The 18,790-nt window shown below is 38.3% G+C and overlaps 1 long non-coding RNA gene and 1 pseudogene across 1 annotated transcript; one reads left to right on the top strand and one right to left on the bottom strand.

Moving 5' to 3' along the window:
• Window positions 1-4,225: 4,225 nt before the first annotated feature.
• LOC106936814 (ankyrin repeat and BTB/POZ domain-containing protein 2 pseudogene) lies at window positions 4,226-6,954 on the top strand (annotated as a pseudogene).
• Window positions 6,699-8,971, bottom strand: LOC106936816 (uncharacterized). Its single transcript, XR_001422232.1, has 2 exons — window positions 7,931-8,971; window positions 6,699-6,828 (listed from the first exon to the last, which is right to left on the bottom strand). It is a non-coding gene; the product is annotated as an uncharacterized LOC106936816 (long non-coding RNA).
• Between the last annotated feature and the right edge of the window lie 9,819 nt (window positions 8,972-18,790).

Consider the following 18,790-nt stretch of genomic DNA (forward strand, 5'->3'; position numbering starts at 1 on the left):
ACTGTACAGAGAAAAGTTATTTTTGTCTTCTTTCTCTGTCCTAATTGGTGCAATTTTTTTTTTTTTCAAACAGAATGGAAAGCAGCTGTTTTGTGTGGACACGTGCGTGCAAGCAGGTGTGTGTGTATGTGTGCGTGCGTGTGAGTGAGTGACTGACTGAGTGAGTGCTGGTTATGTGCTATAATTACAGGAAGCACCTTTTTTTTCTAACAAGATGTAAAAAAAAAACAACCTAAGACCTTTTTCTAACTCGCTCTTACAGTAGAGCTAAATAGAATGTGCATCAAAATGTTATCTCAGTATGATTCACGTACAGTAGCTCGAGTAGAGGAGCTGTGTTTGGTTGCGCAGTATTTCTAAATGCATTGACTACTATTTGCTGGGTGACGGAGGTGCTGAAATTCTTCTTAAAATGGCAAACGTAACAAAATGGGTGGAGAAATATTTTTTCCAAGAAATATTGAGATACATCATCTTTATATCTCTTTCTTACCTAGTGAATCTCTTCATTCTCCGTTACTTTCGCTCTCTGTCGCTGTTTTGATGTCGAGGTATTTTTAAATGCTCCTAAATGTTGCTTTCTAATGTAGGAATAAGATACAAATGGCTATCAGTGAGAACTCGGTTTAAGTTTATTTGCGTTTTATGCTGCTGTTATTTAAATACAAGGTTAATTTACCCTGATTTAGTGATGATGCAGTAACATGCGTGGGTGCTCCTCTTTGGTTTCTTTGAGTACACTTGAAGTTATCATCTTTAACCTCTACAGACAGGAATCTTTATGCCCTCCCTACCCCTAGCCTCTGTCTGATCTGGAGAAAGGAGCAGTAAATGCAGCGTAAAAATAAATGAATAAATCTTTTGCAGTGTTTGAGCTAATGTACTGACAGCTGAGCATTTATGGCATTACAGTGTTTGCTAAATACACTGCTCAAAAAAATAAAGGAAACACTCAAATAACACATCCTAGATCTTAATGAATGAAATATTCTCATTGAATACTTTGTTCTGTACAAAGTTGAATGTGCTGACAACAAAATCACACAAAAATCATCAATGGAAATCAAATTTATTAACCAATGGAGGCCTGGATTTGGAGCCACACACAAAATTAAAGTGAAATGTTCCCTTTATTTTTTTGAGCAGTATATTTAGCAAAGCCTTAAAATAAATTTGTCTTTTAATTTATTTAATCTAATTATTTATTTTTTTTTCCTAGAAAAAAATCTGCCTTAATTTGAGTACATTTACTCATTGGCAAAAAAAAAAAAAAGTGTAAAAACAAATGTTTTCTTTAAAGTTTTCACAACTTTAAACATTAAAATTTATTTATTGCGTGTTTAACTTGAACAGAGATTTTATGATTTTTTTTACACTACCTGTTGTTTTCCAGAGGTATACCCATATATATTATGCCCTTATTTTATGCCCAGTGTTTTAAAGAGGGCCATTGTGTGCTCAAAACTCTCAACATGAAATTTGCAATTAAATGTTTGGTGGGTTTTTTTTTTTGTTTTTTTTAGTTGTATATTTTTCAAAGCGAGCTAATGCAACTGAATTGGGAGATGAATTTATTTTAAAGATTTTATGCATCTTTACACGGACTACCAAGAATTGTGATTTGAAGAGATTAAAACTACTTTTACGAGAATGTCACAGAAACGGCTACGAAACGCATCAACCGTCTTTCAGTTGAAGAGAGCAGCTCACGTGCTTGTGTGTTGATACTCGGCTGTTTCACAAATGTGTGCCTTTATCAGGGTTTGGCTGCAGGCAGTTTCATTTTTTTTTTTTTTTTACTATTACTCTAAACTCCATAGAAGGCAGGGACAGACTGAAATACAAAATTATTTATCAACAAACTGTATTGTCACTGTAAGCTCGGTTACACTGTAATATGAGGATTTTCTATGTTTTATTTGATGGCTTATTGACATGTCGGTGTATTTTCGTGTGTCACGCTAAATGAGAAAGGGTAGACGTAAACACTGAAAACAACCGAGCAGACGGGGTGATTGAGATTGGGGAGCAGCTGCAGTCTAACAGGATCCCACCCGCTCCCATTATTTTGTCTGGAGGCTGTCCTTTTAATGGTTGTTATACTAAATGGCATCATCTGGGGAGTTTGAGATCGGACATAAACAGTATAAGAGCTAACGATCTGATATTGACTTCTTGATTGTGAGAATTTCCTCTAAGAACCTTTTTATCTACTACAGGAAAAAAAAAGGCCTATGCTGTACATTATTTAACAGTGACATGTGACTATTTAAAAATAAAAGAAACAAGCAAAGTACAAGACAGTATATATAATAAAACTTTAAATAGGAAAATACATTCTGAGGTAATTTCTGTGAAATTGTTTTGTAGAGAAAAGGTTTTAAGAATGTATTGTATCTTTATTTTGATTTGTCATTTTTTGCAAATAAAATTTTATGCCTATGTCTGGAAATATATTTTACATTTGTTTGGTCTACTTTGGGGAGTGGATTGGTTATTTCAGGTTATGTTTGACAATCTGAAATGAAGATAAAGTGACATACACGTTGTGCCTCATCTCGCCACATGGTGGTGCTCAAACTACATACACTAACACACAAGGGAGTTTGGAACGCATAAACTAACGAAATGTTCGTGAAAGTTTTTCTTAAAGGTGGGGTTATTTAGTTGTGAGAGGGGGGGGGAAATGATCAAATTAATTAAAATCCACTAACTACAGATGTTAGGCTACTCCTGAGACTAGTATGGAAAAAAAGTACAAAATCCTACATTCACCACACAGCAAATATGTTTTCACTATAGCAGTCAGATGAATGTTAAATCAATTTATCATAAGACCAGTGCAGTGGAAAATAATTAAACGTGTGTTTATTCAGAGTTTACATGATTTTGGACTTCATTTAACGTTTGTGGATTTGCTCATACTCCCTGAGTTTGCAGATTTGTTTTGTGTGGCGTGGAGAGACCATGAGGTAAGACTTATTAGTCATTGTGCCTGCAGGCTGGTTGAGACAGGAGTTAACGTCTTCTGATCAACTCTCACGAGACGTTTTAATTAACAGCAACAGTACGTGCTGGTGTTATTATGACTGAACAGCTTACACCTCCCAGTTCCCCTGACTGAATGACTCACAGACTGTATAGTCCGTAGATATGTAATGTGTGTAAATCATTTTAAATACAGTGTTCATACCTCTGGAAACTTTTCACATGTTACAACAAGCTTGAGATTGAACCCGTGCCTCAATCTCAAGTCTTTTGCAGCGTCTGATGGGTTTTCTTTCAGGGTTTCTTGATATTAAGCTCTTAACCAATTTTTCCATCAGCTCTTGGCATTTTTTCTGTCTTTGCTGAAGAAAAGCATCCCCACAGCAAGATGCTGCCAGCAACATGTTTCACTGTGGTGGGATGGTGTTTTCTGATTGATGTGGAGTGTCAGTTACTGCTGTACTGACCAGTGTTCTGTGAGTTGTTTCAGTCATAGAACAATAAGAGATATTGTTTTAAAACCTAGCTTTGTTTTAAACATCAGAGTAACGTGTTCCAACACTTGGTGTGCTCCTTGATGCAGTTTGTTCACTAACGTTCCCCAATACATCTCCGTGGTCTGTGTAGAAAATCTGTTTGAATGGGGAAATTTCTGAAAGCAGTTATCTGCATTTTATTTGAGGGTGTCAGAGTAAAGGAAGCAGGTTATAACGTGAGGTTAAACTTTTCCTTCCACTTCACATTTATGCACTATGTTGCGTAGATGTTTCTAATAAAATTCCCCAACATACATTAAAGTTTATAGTTTTAACATGACAAGATATGAGAAGAAGCAAGAGGCATAAATATTTCCTTACAACACTGTGCAGCGATGCTTTTTCCCAGTATGTTTAAGCTTGTATATTTGTAAGAAATACAATTTAGACATCTCTGACATAAACCCATTATGTAATACAGTTGGACCTTGTCCCGGTGGTGACACACCCTGCTTTGCTGTGTGACTGGGTGCAGTGTGATTAGAAACGGTTCATCTTAACTTTCATCAACATGTTTTCTTCATTTTCACTTAAGCATTTCAAACTGTTTAACCAATTCTAGATTAGTTTTCATAAGAGATTTTCACAATTTTTGTTGCTAAAAAAAAAAAAAAAGGTTTAAGGGGTATTGCCTCCAACGAGCTGATAAAGAAGAAGTACTATGTCAAGAATAAATGCAGACTTTTTTAGGGGAAACAGAAAGAGAAGCATTTACATATGTGTGTTTAAGCTATTAAAACCCCTTCCCATTGAGTATAAGCGTTTAAATGCTCTTTCAGTGAAAATCCTAAGCCTCTATAAATCAGAATAAACAAATAACCAACTTTTCATATCCCCAGGCTTTACATAGGCAGTTTCTACCACAGTCTGGACAGATGTTAGATGTATCAGTTTCAAGTGACTAAACAGCAGAATCCCCCCCAGACACACAATATGGTACAAGTACAAACCACTGATTTATTGATACCAACAGAAATGTTTAGAGCTCAAACAAATTTATTTATTCATAAGACAAATATATGAGAAAAATAAAAGTTATTTGTTTTTACAAATGACTCCACAACTCTCCATCATTAGCCTGGCGTCCCTAAGAAAAGTTAAATTTGTAGCAGACATGTTGATACATACAAGTTGTAAAAGTTATGGAAAACCTGAATACATTTATTAACATATGAAATTTATATGAATAGAGTCACAATATTAAGTTCATTTAAATAGTTGAGTTGATCTCTGAGGCTGGAAGACATTTTAGACACCATAACTCTGTACATAAACCAGCGAGGGACAGCACTTTTTTTTTCCTCCATGGCTTTCAAACGTGGTTTGGATTTCTGGTTAATATCTTGAGCACATGCTTGTCACTTTTGTTATAATTTCTAACATACTACAGTGCAATATACTACAGATTGAAATGCAATAGAAAAGTAAGTTGTTGTTGAGATTCACAATCAAAAGTTAAACTGTCATAAGTTATTTTTCCACTGTTGTGCATTTTTTATACTTCTGCTTCTACAGTCGTGTGGACAACTAGTTTCCCCAAATTCTTTGAATTTATGTATTATTTAAATGAGGAAACAGCAGGAAATGTAAATAATATTTGACAGATAATTTGAAATAAAACATATAATGCAAGGCTTTTTTTTTTCTTTAAAAAATGTCATTGTCTTAAGTCTATTTTAGTGACAACATGCAACATTGCAAAAAACTAGTACGTGCACAATAAGAAAGGGACGCGGTCCTCTACCTTTAAACCTTTTAAACTTCTACTGTGATTGCAGCATTATAGACGTCTCTAATTATGGGAATTAATGCATTTACAGTACAGGTACGTTCAGCCAGTACTACAGTCAAATTTGGAGTTGTTTGGTTGGCTGTTTGGTTGGTTAGCCATGTCCTGATTGGTAGATAATGTCCTACTGTGTTGTCACTCAGCTGCAGCCCCGCCCTCCGACACATCTGTAGTTAGTTGTTGAGCCTCCTGCTGATGAGTGTGCGTGAGGCGCCGATGTGGAAGGAGAGAGGACCAGTTAACCGGCTTTTTAAATGGTCTTTTACAATCATTTTCAGACTGCCGAGCAGCTATACTGAACTTTTTTAAATCTATGAAACCGAGTCTGGCAATATTAACAGCGGTAGCACGGTCTGTCGAGTTTCAAAAGACTGTTCTACTTTGGGGAAAGTTTAAAGCCCCCACAGACAGAGTTCGGCGGAAAGGTAAGACGGGTTCTCTTCAACTTTTCCCAGCTGGTTGTAATTGTGACTGTTTGATAGAGTTCGTAGCAACACATTTTCTCTTCTGCTCCTTACAGTCAGCATGTCAGGGATGCATTGCGTTGTGTAAACCAGTTTAACCAGCTTTGCGGGAAGTTTCGACGGCCGCTGTGATTAATTTCCTCACTCCTACGAAGTGTGACATTCGATTCCCAACAATGGCAGGTCTGAGCAAGGTCCACATGAAAACCCTAGAGGACCTGACGCTAGACTCGGGATATGGGGCGGGGGACTCCTGCAAGTCCCTCAGCCTGTCCTCCTCCAAGTCAAATTCCCAGGCCTTTATGACGACCCCTCACCGGGGGAACTGGTGGTATTACTCTGGCTCTATGAACAGCAGGAACAACAGCTGGGACACTGTCAATACTGTCCTCCCCGAAGACCCGGAGGACATCTTCTCCAAGTGCCACCGCTTACCTGAGCTGGAGGAGTTCCCTTGGACCGAGGAGGAAGTGGCCAGGATACTGCGCAAAGTGGCCGAGAGTGGTGGGAGTGCCAAGTCGGGATCTGCCTCTGTTTTCTCCCAGGAAGCGGTGCGACGCCTGTCCGCTCTCCTCCGTAGGGCTCTCATCCGCATCTCCAGAGAGGCCCAGCGGCTCAGCGTCATGCACTGTCGGTGTACGCGTTTCGAGGTGCAAAGCGCCATGAGGCTGGTGCTCAGCTGGGCCCTGGCGGATCATTGCGTCTCCGCCACCGTCAAGGCCATCTCCATGTACTGCATGAGCGCAGGTGAACTGCTGAGGAAGGGCAAGTCTGCCCGCTGCGGCCTCTCCTTCTCCGTGGGGCGGTTCTTCCGTTGGATGGTGGACACTCGCATCTCCGTCCGCATCCACGAGTACGCGGCAATCAGCCTGACTGCGTGCATGGAGGCTCTGGTGGAGGAGATAGGGCTCCGGGTGCTGATGGCCGAAAGAGGTCATTCGGGCGCGGATTCGGGGTCAGGATGTGCCCCAGTGACTGCAGAGGCCTTGGAGGCGGTTGTGAACAATGATGCCGAGCTGTGGGGAGTCCTGCAACATTATGAGCACCTGATCTGCGGAAAGAATGCCAATGGTAAGCGAATTTTAAACTACATTGTTTGTGTTTTACACCCAGAGCAGGTCTGAAGTATGCTGCCTTCAAAAGCACATCTCAAAATATTTATATAATATGTTACATAATCAACAAGGGAATTTATTTAAGTAATTCAATCTAAAATGTAAATCTAATTCATTTTACTTTTTTTTGTTTGTTTTAAAAAAAAAATAAAGTTTTCAAAAACAAATCTGAATACTATGTAAGGCCAATGAAAACAGACTTTGATTCTCAAAAATGTTTTGTGATGCCCTTTTTAAGGACATCCACAGTACTTATCAACTTATCAATAGGGTTATAAATTCGGGTCATTTTGATCCTGCTTCTGTTTGAAGTGGGGATACATTTTCACTCTGTTTTTAAGTAAACAGGTGTTAATTTTTCACCATGTGGTTACAAACAATACTATTAAACTTTAATACTTTCTTAACATCAAAAAGTCTGGTGTACTTGTAATGGGCTTGTCTGGAATTGAGCCCAAAATAGTTACTTGTACAACCCTGGGCTCATTATGTTTACATATTCCTCTGACTTGTTTTGCTGTGTGTTCATGCATGAGAAAACTTCATCAGAAAGTTTTTGCTCTGCCATAAAGTCTCCCTCCTGTGTGCTGGTTACAGCTCTCCACTCTGGCACAGCCCGTGTGTGGAAAAGGTGAAGTGTAACCTCCTGCTGCATACAATAGCTGCTCTTTGTGAATGAACGCCTGATGGATTTGTTCCTAATTTGACTTGTCAGAATAGGAAAACAACGGTTCAGGCATATGTGAAGAACAAAGAAAGTATTTTCCCTCTCAGCAGCTTCCCATAGAGAAAAGACAACTGTATTCTGCTTTAGGCAGCCAAATTTGCCCCTAATTAATTTCAGAAATGGAGAAGTCACAAGTCATCTGAAACCCAGGCAAGATACTGGTTTGTTGCCACAGCCTCGGGTTTACTTCTCTATCCTTAACTGACAGTGTTCACATCACTGTTTCAAAGTTTAAAGTTTCATCCTGTGCATCTTTCCTTCACTTGCATTAATTGGTGTCCACCCTCACAGATCTTAGATTTTTCTTATACCTCTTTATTCCAGCTCCAGCTGTGCATCCTGCTTTCTGGTCATCAATTTCCTGCACCCTCCCATTGAAATCCTTTCCTCAAAAATCCAAATGTTCCAATTCAAGAATCCACAGAGCACAATTTCCATGACTGTGTTGGTAGTCCAGCGATGAGTTGATTCATGAGCTAGCACTGGGACAATGTAACAACCCTTTGTTTGTGGCCTACTACCAGCTCCCCGGAGCAGAGCTCTTTATTGTGGTACAATGGTCTTTTTGTTGTGAGATCATGCAGCTTAACCCAATACAGAGGGATTGAAAACAAATGCTGGGGAGGCGCATCCCCCAGTGTGCATTATAGACAAATGAGAGGGAGAAACAGAGGGGTACATATAGCAGTCAAAAGTTCTGCTTTGAGGAAAGTTTTTATTATGAAGTAGCATCATTTAATGCAAATATAGTGCACATATAAAGCAAAGACTTGCATTGACTTCCAGCTAAATTCAGCCAGCATTTAACTAAATATACGTGCTTGCACAGTTCCTCACTGGTTTCTTAAATTTCCGATCCTGTTCAGCTTCCAGTGGCTTTAACTACCCCATTAGGTATTCATCTGCAATGTACTGGACTTGACGGTTGCCACATGCTCAAGTTGGCGCTACATCATTGAAAAAAATAGGTCCATTATTGAAACAGATGTCTTTTGCTTGAGTTTTCTAAGTGAACTATTTTGGTGAGTTCAGGTTTTTGAGGGGGGGGGGAAAGAACATCTGTGTGCATGTGTGAGTAATAACAACACACTATTCTTCTGACCACCCTGGCTATTTATAGAATCGATACTGACCGTGAAAGCCACATACCACTCTACCACCTTACCACCTGTAACTCCACACAACTGAAAGTATATACAGTTGGTGACCCTACTCGCCTCCCCACAACTACCACCACCAAAAAAGTAAAGACCCATGCAATGCAGATTAGAAGAAATAGAATACAGCTCCATCTATTAAATCTCCTCGATTTCACTTAATTTCTTTTTGTCTGTCTTTTTTTTTTTTAATTTAATGCTAGTCCTACATCTGGAACTGTTTAAGTCAGAAATGACTTCAACGGCTCCAAAAACAAAACTTTCTCCTTTCCTCTCTCCCCTCCCCTTGTCTTGCCCTCTCAGACTAAGTCCCACTTATTTCTCTCACCTCTGGCACCATCCCCCCCACCCCACTCTTTTTCTTTTTTTTTTCCCCCTTTACCATTGAATTTACATTTGCTTCATCTTTATCTGTTTACTTCTTCTGGTCTACTGAGAGTGCATTAGAAGAACTCTGTTGCGATGTGCCAGGATCTCATTCATTACTCGTGCACATACTCATCCGCCCATGAGCTTTGACATGCACGTACATGCTCCTGAAACCAATTTAGCCTTGATTTGCATGTGTTCAAATGGCTCCAAAGTACTGGTTGGATCCTCTAAACAATACCACTATAAAGAAAATCTGTTCCATCACTCTTTTATTCACACAAGAAAACGAGTAAACTCTTCCCTGTACAATTTGTTCTGTTTGTACTGTAGAACATTTTTAAGTGCAGAGTAGAAGCTTTGCTAATGGACAGTGGAAGTAGTTATTCAATCATTCATTCTTTATGAATGTCACGCAGATGTCTTTCAAGCTCTGGTCTGGATGTTTGCACAATTTTCCAGTTGTAGTCTTGTTTGAGTACTCGTCAGCTTGTATTAAAATTCACTCCGACCATTTTCCATCCTCCTTTTGAGACTAGTAAAGTAATCGGAAAGAATTTTGATATGTAAACTATCACATATGAGCCCATTGGCCACCAACAGCTACTTTTAACTTGCATTTATCCAACTTTTGCTTTTTGCTCTCACTTTTTTTTGTCATGAATGGCCATGGTGTTATGCTTGAGCTTAGCATTCCAGATGAGTACTCTTCAGCTGATTTTAGCTATGTTCTCAGCTTGTACTTCTTTTTTTGCTATGTAGCTTGTTTATGTACATGTGCACTAGGTTGGAAATTAATACAGCTGCTGTAAGCAACTAAACTTGAGACAATTGAAAATGGGATGTTATTAAAATAGTAGTGTTCTTTAAATGTAATTATGCAACTACATAGTTAGATTCATGTAGTTCGAGTTTAAAACGTAAGTAAAATTTTGTAAGAACTTGAGTTTTTTGCTCCAAAATGCAATTTTCAGTTGCTTTTTTAAAGGTGGCTTAGAGTGCACTGAAAAAGGGGGGAAAAACATATGATTTGCTGCTCAGTATTTCCCTAAATATGTAGTTAGTCCAGAAAGGGGCGTGGGAACCGTGGGCAGAAGGATGCAATGAAAGCAGCCCAGAACTGTGGTCACACAGATGGGGAAAGCAGCACTCTGAAAATACACTCCCTGTTTCACAAACCTGGAGGCTGATCAAATTCAGATTGGGGGTAATGTATGTGGAAATTACTTTTAATGGAGAAATCTTGAGAATATACACCGTGTAAATCTTCATAGATTTTACCAACTCGGCATTTTGCCTGATTTACAATGACACGGAGTAAACTCCCTGTACGGGACAGTGTTCAAAGCCAAAAAACGTGTCTGGCTTTAGTGAATAATAAAGGATAATCCTTCGCTAGACAGTACAATTTGTTTGTGGTTGAACGTGTGTCAGCTTTATGTTAGGGTGGCTGGTTCACCCCAGGCTATTCCCATTCATAGAGATGGTCCATGTCACTGTTTTCACTGGGTTCTTGTCTGGTGCCAGCTGTAAAAACACTGCCCCATTAGGTCAGTGGTGTGCACGTGTGTTTGAATGCACTCGTCTCTGTGAGCTTAGGTTTGCTTTTGTGGGCACCAGTCATTCTTGTAAAACCATGAGTAATGGTTTCACAGATATGACACCACAAAGTATTTGTCTGGTTTTTACCCACTAATACAGGTTGCAAAGGCTGTGACATTTAAAAATACCAAACCTATATTCATTTTAACTTTTCCCATCTGTAGACGTTTTAATATTTGATTCAGTTTTGATATATAAGATATAGTTTAACTTTCAGCAAAGCCGGTTGTATCATTACACCACCATGAGTCATGCTGCTTAAGAATAATCCACTGATGTGGAGGAACACAGCTGAGAGTAACAGATGTTCAAGAAAAAGACGTATTGAACAGAGATCAGGACATGAAGTAAACCATACACATGCACATTTAAAGTCACTGTCCAGTGGGTACAAAATCTGTGCCCACAGAAAACTGAAGAAGCATGATTGACTTCAAACTTCCCTGCTTGTTTTCCCTAGAAAATGTTTCTTAGGTGTGGCACATTGATTGCTACAGAGCTGTGATTGTTGTTTAAGGAAATCTGATTGACATGGTGGGTTGCGGCCCAATTAGCTAATGTGGGAAGCAAAAGGCCTGACTGAAGGATGGCTGAGTGCATTGCTTTAATGATTGCAGTAATTTAAAGGAGTCACAGCAAACCCCACCATCCAAGGATGTTTAGAGACCAAACTGTCTACTGTTATCAGATGTCATATGATCAATGATTGACACTCTAGCTATCGGACTAACTTACTACTCTTTATAGAAAGGGTTATGCTAATTTCTATTCTATAGTTATATAATTATAGTTATATAACTATAGAATATATATATATATAGAACTATATATTATAACAAATGTATATTTGTTGCATATGATAAACATTATGTACTTGTACACACAGTTGAGGTGACCACCATGCTAGTTTTTTTAGATAGTTCCAACTTAAAATGGAAAGGGTGAAATCAGAATAGCTGTTGACTTTAGAGATGGAAAATGTTGTCTAAACTAGGTAACCTGGATATATTTTCTTTAAAGCTATGGATCATAAGTTGTACAAGAAGTACCATTAGTGGTAAACATTTAGTATTCATCATATAAAGAAGCAAATTTGAATAAGTTAACTGGAGAGCTGGTAAGCATGAACATCGCAAAAAATGAGTCATCCATGCACATGCATTTTTCTTTTTATTAGGAAGTTATCAAAAGAATTCTGTTTCTCATATGGATAAGTCAAATAGCATTTGGAAATCAGGTTTTAGCATTTTTGCAGAAGTTGTTCTTGTTAAACAGAATTTGAAAACCCCCATTGTATGAATAAAGGCAACCCTGAGTATCTACGAGCCAAAGCATAGTCATTATATTCTGAGAGTCTTAAATGTGTCATTCAGAAAATCTCTGCACCCAGACTAATGAAGTATTGTTAACTTACATTTCCCAGGATCTTTTAGATATCCAAACATAACCCTTCAAATGTGCTAATTCTGACAAGGATGTCTTTTTTTTCCGCCAAACACCTGTTACACACCTTTATCTCATTAACAGTATTTTTTTTCTGATTATTTTAATTTATTTCTACTTTCTGTCAACAGACCCTGTGTTCTTAGTTGCAGTTTTAAATCTGCGGTGTAATGGCTATAACACATTACAGCTATTACTATTCTATTTCAATGTTTGAAACATCATGAGCTATAAAACAAAGATGTTATCCTGAGGAAGTTGTGAAAACCTTTATGATGGCACAATAAACTGAAATAATGTAATTACTGATCTGCAGAGCCAAAGCTGAGAAAACATTTTACTTTAGAATGAGCCAAACACACCCTTATTAACATCTTGCTACAATTACCTTAGTTTGCATGTTAATATTTTAAATATAAAGGAAAAATAGGGGAGCAATTTATATTTAACAAACAAGACTTTGTCCTTTAGAACCTATAAATGCTTAACAGGTGTTTATTAAAAGGTGATTGAGTCTCAGTTTTCTCTTTCACATAGTTTAACAAAGACCCTGGTTATACATTTGGACTGGGCATTCATCACTTTTAACATCTACCCCCTAATTACCATATTGGAGGCAGCATGCGCTACAGAAAACAATAAATGTTCTCAACATGCCCTACAATGGCTGCAGTTTTTGTAAGAAAACATCTGGCAACGGCCTCAACCCTCTCAAAGTTTATTTAGAGATGGTTAGATAAAGTTGCATGATTTGACAAAAAGGAGAAACAAACAATGCTGCATTTAGTCTTTTCTTCTAAAGAGCTCACTGATCTCATGAATGGTAAACTGAGGTCTTTGTAATGTGGTCTTCATAACCCGCCAAAATAAATTTGTTCCCTGGTGTGTTTTATGAGGATAAAATATACCAATCATCACTGTTCGGGGTATTTAAAGAATTATACATCTACTTGCACTGCTTTCACTAACTTAAGAAACCTGTTTTTGCTAGTTTTGAAGCATTTTCTGGGTGATTTGGAGGTAAAGTTGAATTGCTGATTATTTCAGACAGCGAGGTGCTGCTGGGTGTCTGTGATAAGGAGAGAAAGCTCAGATGAGTGTCAGGGATTGTGTGGAACCAGATTGTGTAACTAAGGATTGGACATAATAACCCCTTGCTGTGCTCTTTGGAGAAATTTATTTGAGTCTGACTCAGGTCAGTCTGAGCCAAATCTTTTCTGCTGAAGAGGAGCCTCTCGATGGAGAATTGCTGCACTAAATGCATATGTAGCAAGAGAACTGCTTCAATTGCTTTAGTATGTATCAAAGGAAAAACAAATGCACCTTCTGAATGTTTTAGTCAAACTAGAAAAGTATATTTACTCCCTATTTTTTTAAAAGGCAGAAATGTTATAAGCTCACACATTTAATGTACACAACTAACTGAGCTTTGCTAAAGTTGATGTGGAGTATTTGGTCACGCTAACAAGTCTGGATTTTCTGTGACTTTCTTAGTCTCACTCACTGAAAGACAAACTATTTTGACTGTTATATGCTTCTTTATATTTTACTTTCCTCGGGAATTTAAGGTTTGCTTGTTAAATAAATAACTTTACGTTGTTAAATGCAAAGCACCAAGTGCATTCAGTTTATTTTTGTTTACATATTCTAAATTACAACTTTAAAATGCCTTTGCATGTCTAAATGCAAATCTGCTGATACCTTGTGGACACGCATACACCTCTCTTCAGACTATTTTATCTTAAGGACTGTGTTCTAATGGAGATGGTTTTCACAGAAGCTTAATAAGATACTATAATACTCTGGATTATGTATTATTAGAGGAAATTAATAAATACATATAAAGAAAATAGTGTTTTCCTTGTCAGTAAAAAAAAAATGTATTGTTTTGTTTGTATCCACGCTGTGGAAATCGGCAAAACAAGCTTTTTTTGTTGTTTGTTCTTCTGAGTGTACAAAGACCTCTTAGTTTATCTTTTGTTTTCTATGTCTGCTGTGTGTTTACCAGTGAAAGGGTGGCAGCAATGTTTTGCTGAAGGCAAGCACAGTGCGAGTAGTCTCAATAATCTGGGATTTTAATGTGCACACAGAGTCTCAGTGAACCCGAATGTGCAGGTACAAATGATGTTAACGTCACACAGCCTTGTGGTCAGCAAACAGCTGAGCTGACTGGGACTCATGAATTAGGACTTAAAGTGATACTGCGACTAACTGCTGTGCATTTTAATATTGTTGGCAGGATTGATAGAAAAACACAGTTCACTTCATGTTTTCAGGAATAATTTATATCTCACCTTACTTTTCAAGGAAAGTTTAAAAAAAAACAAAAAAAAACTCAAAAAGCCCTTTTATTCTTCAGATGGAGGGTTGGTTGAGAAGTAAAAGTGTTGCAAAGTAAAATGTGCAAGAAAGCTCATGAAAAACTGTTGCTAGAATTAAATATGCGTGTCATTGGCCATCAGCCACCATGCCAAGTTCTGTCAGCGGCTAGCCCATAATGAATGGGTTTGGCTAAATTATCCTCCTGTCAGAAGTAGGTCATTGCTGTCTTTGATATTTTTACTCCAAAGTTTTTGCTTTGATTTCCATTCTGTAATCTTATTGTGACGGTGTCTGCACTTCATAAGGGGTCTGCTTTGTGTTTGCATGTGTTGCTCTAGGGTTTTTGAATGCTGACTAATGTAGGCATACAGTCTGCGTGACAATTAGTGACTGGTTCTGTCTGAACCTGTTTGACTCAAGCCAAGAAAATGCAGATCAGTGTGGAAGAAAAACCCAAATTGAAAGAGTTTGGCTTTTCTTTTCTTTAAAAATTCCATTGATAATTACATGAATGCAGTGTTAATTCCTCTCTGTCTTTTTTTTTGTTTGTTTTGTTTTGTTCTTTGCACCACCCACTGCTCTTTCTGTAATCCTGTATCTGCTCACTGTGGAATGCGTTTGTTGGGTCACCAAGCTTTGAGCTTCATCAGCAACAACACACATGTAAACATAACTTGCTTGAACCACTTTCGGTCCACATCACAGTGCATTTCCCTCCCCTCCCAGACTTTTGCTGATAACTACACCAGTGTGGTTTTGAACCAATTTAAACTGTGATCTGAGAATGGTTTTGTCTGTGTGCTGTCAAGTATTGTCTGATCTTCACTAAGACATCACCCAACATCCAATTCTTGGATTTTTAAAATCATTGTTACACTCTTAATTCATATTGATTGCAATCATTTTTTCCCCAATCATTTTAATCTCTGTTACTTTTGCATTGCACTGCTTATTTTTTTGTAGTTCCCTCTTAGGAGTACACAATATGCTAAATTCATTTTACATATGGACCCCTGTTTGTAGTGTCATCTCCTAAAATACATCACCTGCTGGGTCAAGGTCATCTTGGAGAGCATATGGTTCGATTAACAGAGCCACAGTGGTGCACACACACACTGCATATTTGGAGCAAACCTCAGAGTAAGGCTTCCTGGAATTCTCTTGTGGTTGGTGGAGGGAAGGAGCACATTTAGCGGGCCATTTGGAGAGCACATGTGGGCACAGGAAAAGCAGACGCCATCAAGTAGGACACACTCTTCTACAGTGTTCAGTTGCCTTTCTTTCGACAGTGTATCTGCATCTTGTGTCCACCATGTGTGGACCTCCTTTCAGGAAGTAAAATAAACAGTTCAGTTCCCAGAGGGAACTAAAGGAAAACGTCTGCTTTTCAGTGCAGTCAGTTACAAAACATGTCACAATTTTTGCTGAGGAGTGACATACAAATCTTTTGGTGGAACTGTTCATTTATTTTTATTGTAGACCTAAAACACTTTTTTTTATACACATAATCATCATAATCATAATAATCTGATTTGGGCTTTAAGTGAAATCCCCGACTGCCTGTTTATTCTTTTTGCAATAACACTCCAACCAGATGCTTTTACTTTTGCATTCTAGGGCGATGGTGGTCCTTATATGATGGGTCTCTTGGGATGTCATCCAACTAATTTGGGAACATCTGTAATGAGTGGCTCTTGTCAGAGTTAGTTTGTGTTTGGATGGGTTGTGTGAATTAGTGGCCTCTGTCTATTCAGTGACATCTGTTCTGTTGCTTTCTGTTGGCCAGGCTGTTACTGTGCAGTGTTTTCCATCTGTGTGTCACCACAGGTCACAGACAGTTCTGGACAAACTACACCCCAGCAGTGGTGGCCAGGTTTTCCCCTCAGTGGCCGTATGATCGGCTTATAAAGGATGTAAATGGTTGGAGGTGGAAGATCGGTCATGTGATGTGAGCTGGAATTTCTCACCAACTGGATACCTTCTTATAATCCCTGTATGTTCTCTTCTTCCTCAGTGTCATACTTTGTGATGCATGGTTTGGGCTTTGTGACAAAGCAGGTTGGCTGGGTTCTTCAAATCTTGAATTTATCCATTTCCATCTTTTTTTTTTTTTCTTTTGCACCAGTTTCTCCAAAGCACATTCCACCCAAGCGACCATTTCCAGAGTACCTTTGCTGTGTTACGATTTGGCACAGTTTTTTTCCCCCTTTTTTTTTTTTTTTTTTTTTTTCTTCACATGGAGGCTGCAGAGGAAGTCAGTCAGACAGAAACTTAACAGACCACAACTTTGGTCTGAGGGCACTTCTGAATTTTAGCCGCTTTAGAATTGAGGTGTTGGGTATGACATTGACATGGTCTAATAACCTCCAGTAAAAACTTGCTGATAGTAACTGTTGTTTTAAAACTACTCTCAATATGTGATTTTTCTGTTTTGTTTGCAGTCAAACATATTTCTAAGCCAAATTTGTCTGTCTTATAAGCAAGAGATAACCAGCTATCAGCTATCCGACTGGAAGTGTGAAACAGCCTGCTCAGGAGGGCTAAAGCTGCATTGTTCTTTACACCTGGAAAAACTCCTGTCACTCCAGCTTGTTCTCTGACCTTTCGTTAAAGGACTTTTAACTGCAAGTTTTAAACAAATGCTTTTCACATGACCCCACTTCTAACCAAAATAATAGTTCAGAAAAACATTGTGTATTTTATTAATTTCGACTAGATGCTACAGTAAAAAATAGCATGCACCAACTCCTTTTCCCCGATCTGTAGTTACAAGCATACATTTTTGTATTGTTTTTTTTTTTTTATTATTATTATTTTTTGGGTTAAGTTTTAAGTTACAATACATAGGCTGTATGCATGCGTCAACACCCCGTGTTTCTTTATACATCTGTTAAATGGTGTAATAAAAGCATTGTAAAGGCACACTGACAGCAATTATAATGTGCTGTGCCATAAATTCACTAACAGGGGTCAAGAAGAAGTTGTTAACGGGGATAACTGGAGCAGTGTTCTATTAGGCAACTCCACCAATAATTAGACGCTTTGTTCGATAATTGTCTCCCTTTCGAAGCTTTCTGTCCCCTAAATAAGGACCCCTTTTTGAAAGTTCAGTCTTGCACGAATAAAGGGATTGCATAGCTCGACAATGGAGGTGTAGGAGGCAGATGTGTTAGTGGTTTAGAGTTTTCAATGGGGAGGTATTAAGCCTTAGGAGCAGTGCGTCATAAAACAAGCGACACACACCCATTTGGTCAGCTGTATCCCAGAGAGGTCCAGTTTGAGCTGCCCGGACTAATCCAAGTTCTTTCATGCTAACATTTAAACAAAGTGGTTTTATTCTCCTATGTTTAAAGCTTTCTGTTTTCACCTGAGAAGCACAGGCAATGATCTGACTTTAAGGAAATGATGGATTTAAAACTCATGACATCTGACTGGAATTCAAACGCATATGTGTGTACTTAGTGGGAGGAGATGTCTTGGAGATTCTTTGTCACTCTGATAACATTGTGGCTCTGTCCTCCTGCCGGAATAGACATGGATAACAAAATGAATACAACTGCATACTCACTCAGCTAAACTTAAAATAGTTTAGATGGAGACACAAACAGATGGGGAAATATTTTTTTTTTTTTTTACATATATATGGAATTTATAGACTTTATTTGATATCTGTGATATCTAGCTTATTTTCAGGAAAGAGGAGGAGTGGCTAAGGGACTGATCTTTTTGGTGTCATCTTTGCTTTCTAACATTAATCTGAAATGTAAAGAACTGCACGACACAACATACTCCTGTGTTTTTGTTTTTTTTTAGAAATAAATCAGTAAAGTACTCCCAAATTTCTTAGTTAAACACAAACTTGGAGAAAAACCTTTTAATATAAGTGGATTTACTTTTTCATTTGCTTTTTGTCTTACTATTACTGACACGTTTGAATGGATTACTGTGGCCTTTAGCTCCATGCAGGGAGAAAAAAAACCTTGGCTGAGTCCTGCCTTGACCCAGTGGAAGGCTGGAAGTTTCCCCAAAGCTCCTCATCTCTCAGTTTTTATACTCCTTTGACCTTCCTCTGTTGGTTTTTGCTCCACATGCAGCTGCTGATCCATGTGTTCTGCAGTGGAGTCTTGAAATGCAATTATTCTATTTTGTCATAGGGAAGTAATAGAAAACTAGTAGCAGACCGTGTATTCAGCGAGGCTTTGGTTTTAATGAGCCTTTAAGTGAAAAGCATTATGAACTTTTATAAGGGTGCACAAGTAGAAAAGTGTTAAATGTGGG

This window comes from Poecilia latipinna, unplaced genomic scaffold (assembly GCF_001443285.1).
Source record: "Poecilia latipinna isolate Pla-1442-1.1 unplaced genomic scaffold, P_latipinna-1.0 Scaffold2220, whole genome shotgun sequence".
NCBI lineage: Eukaryota > Metazoa > Chordata > Actinopteri > Cyprinodontiformes > Poeciliidae > Poecilia > Poecilia latipinna.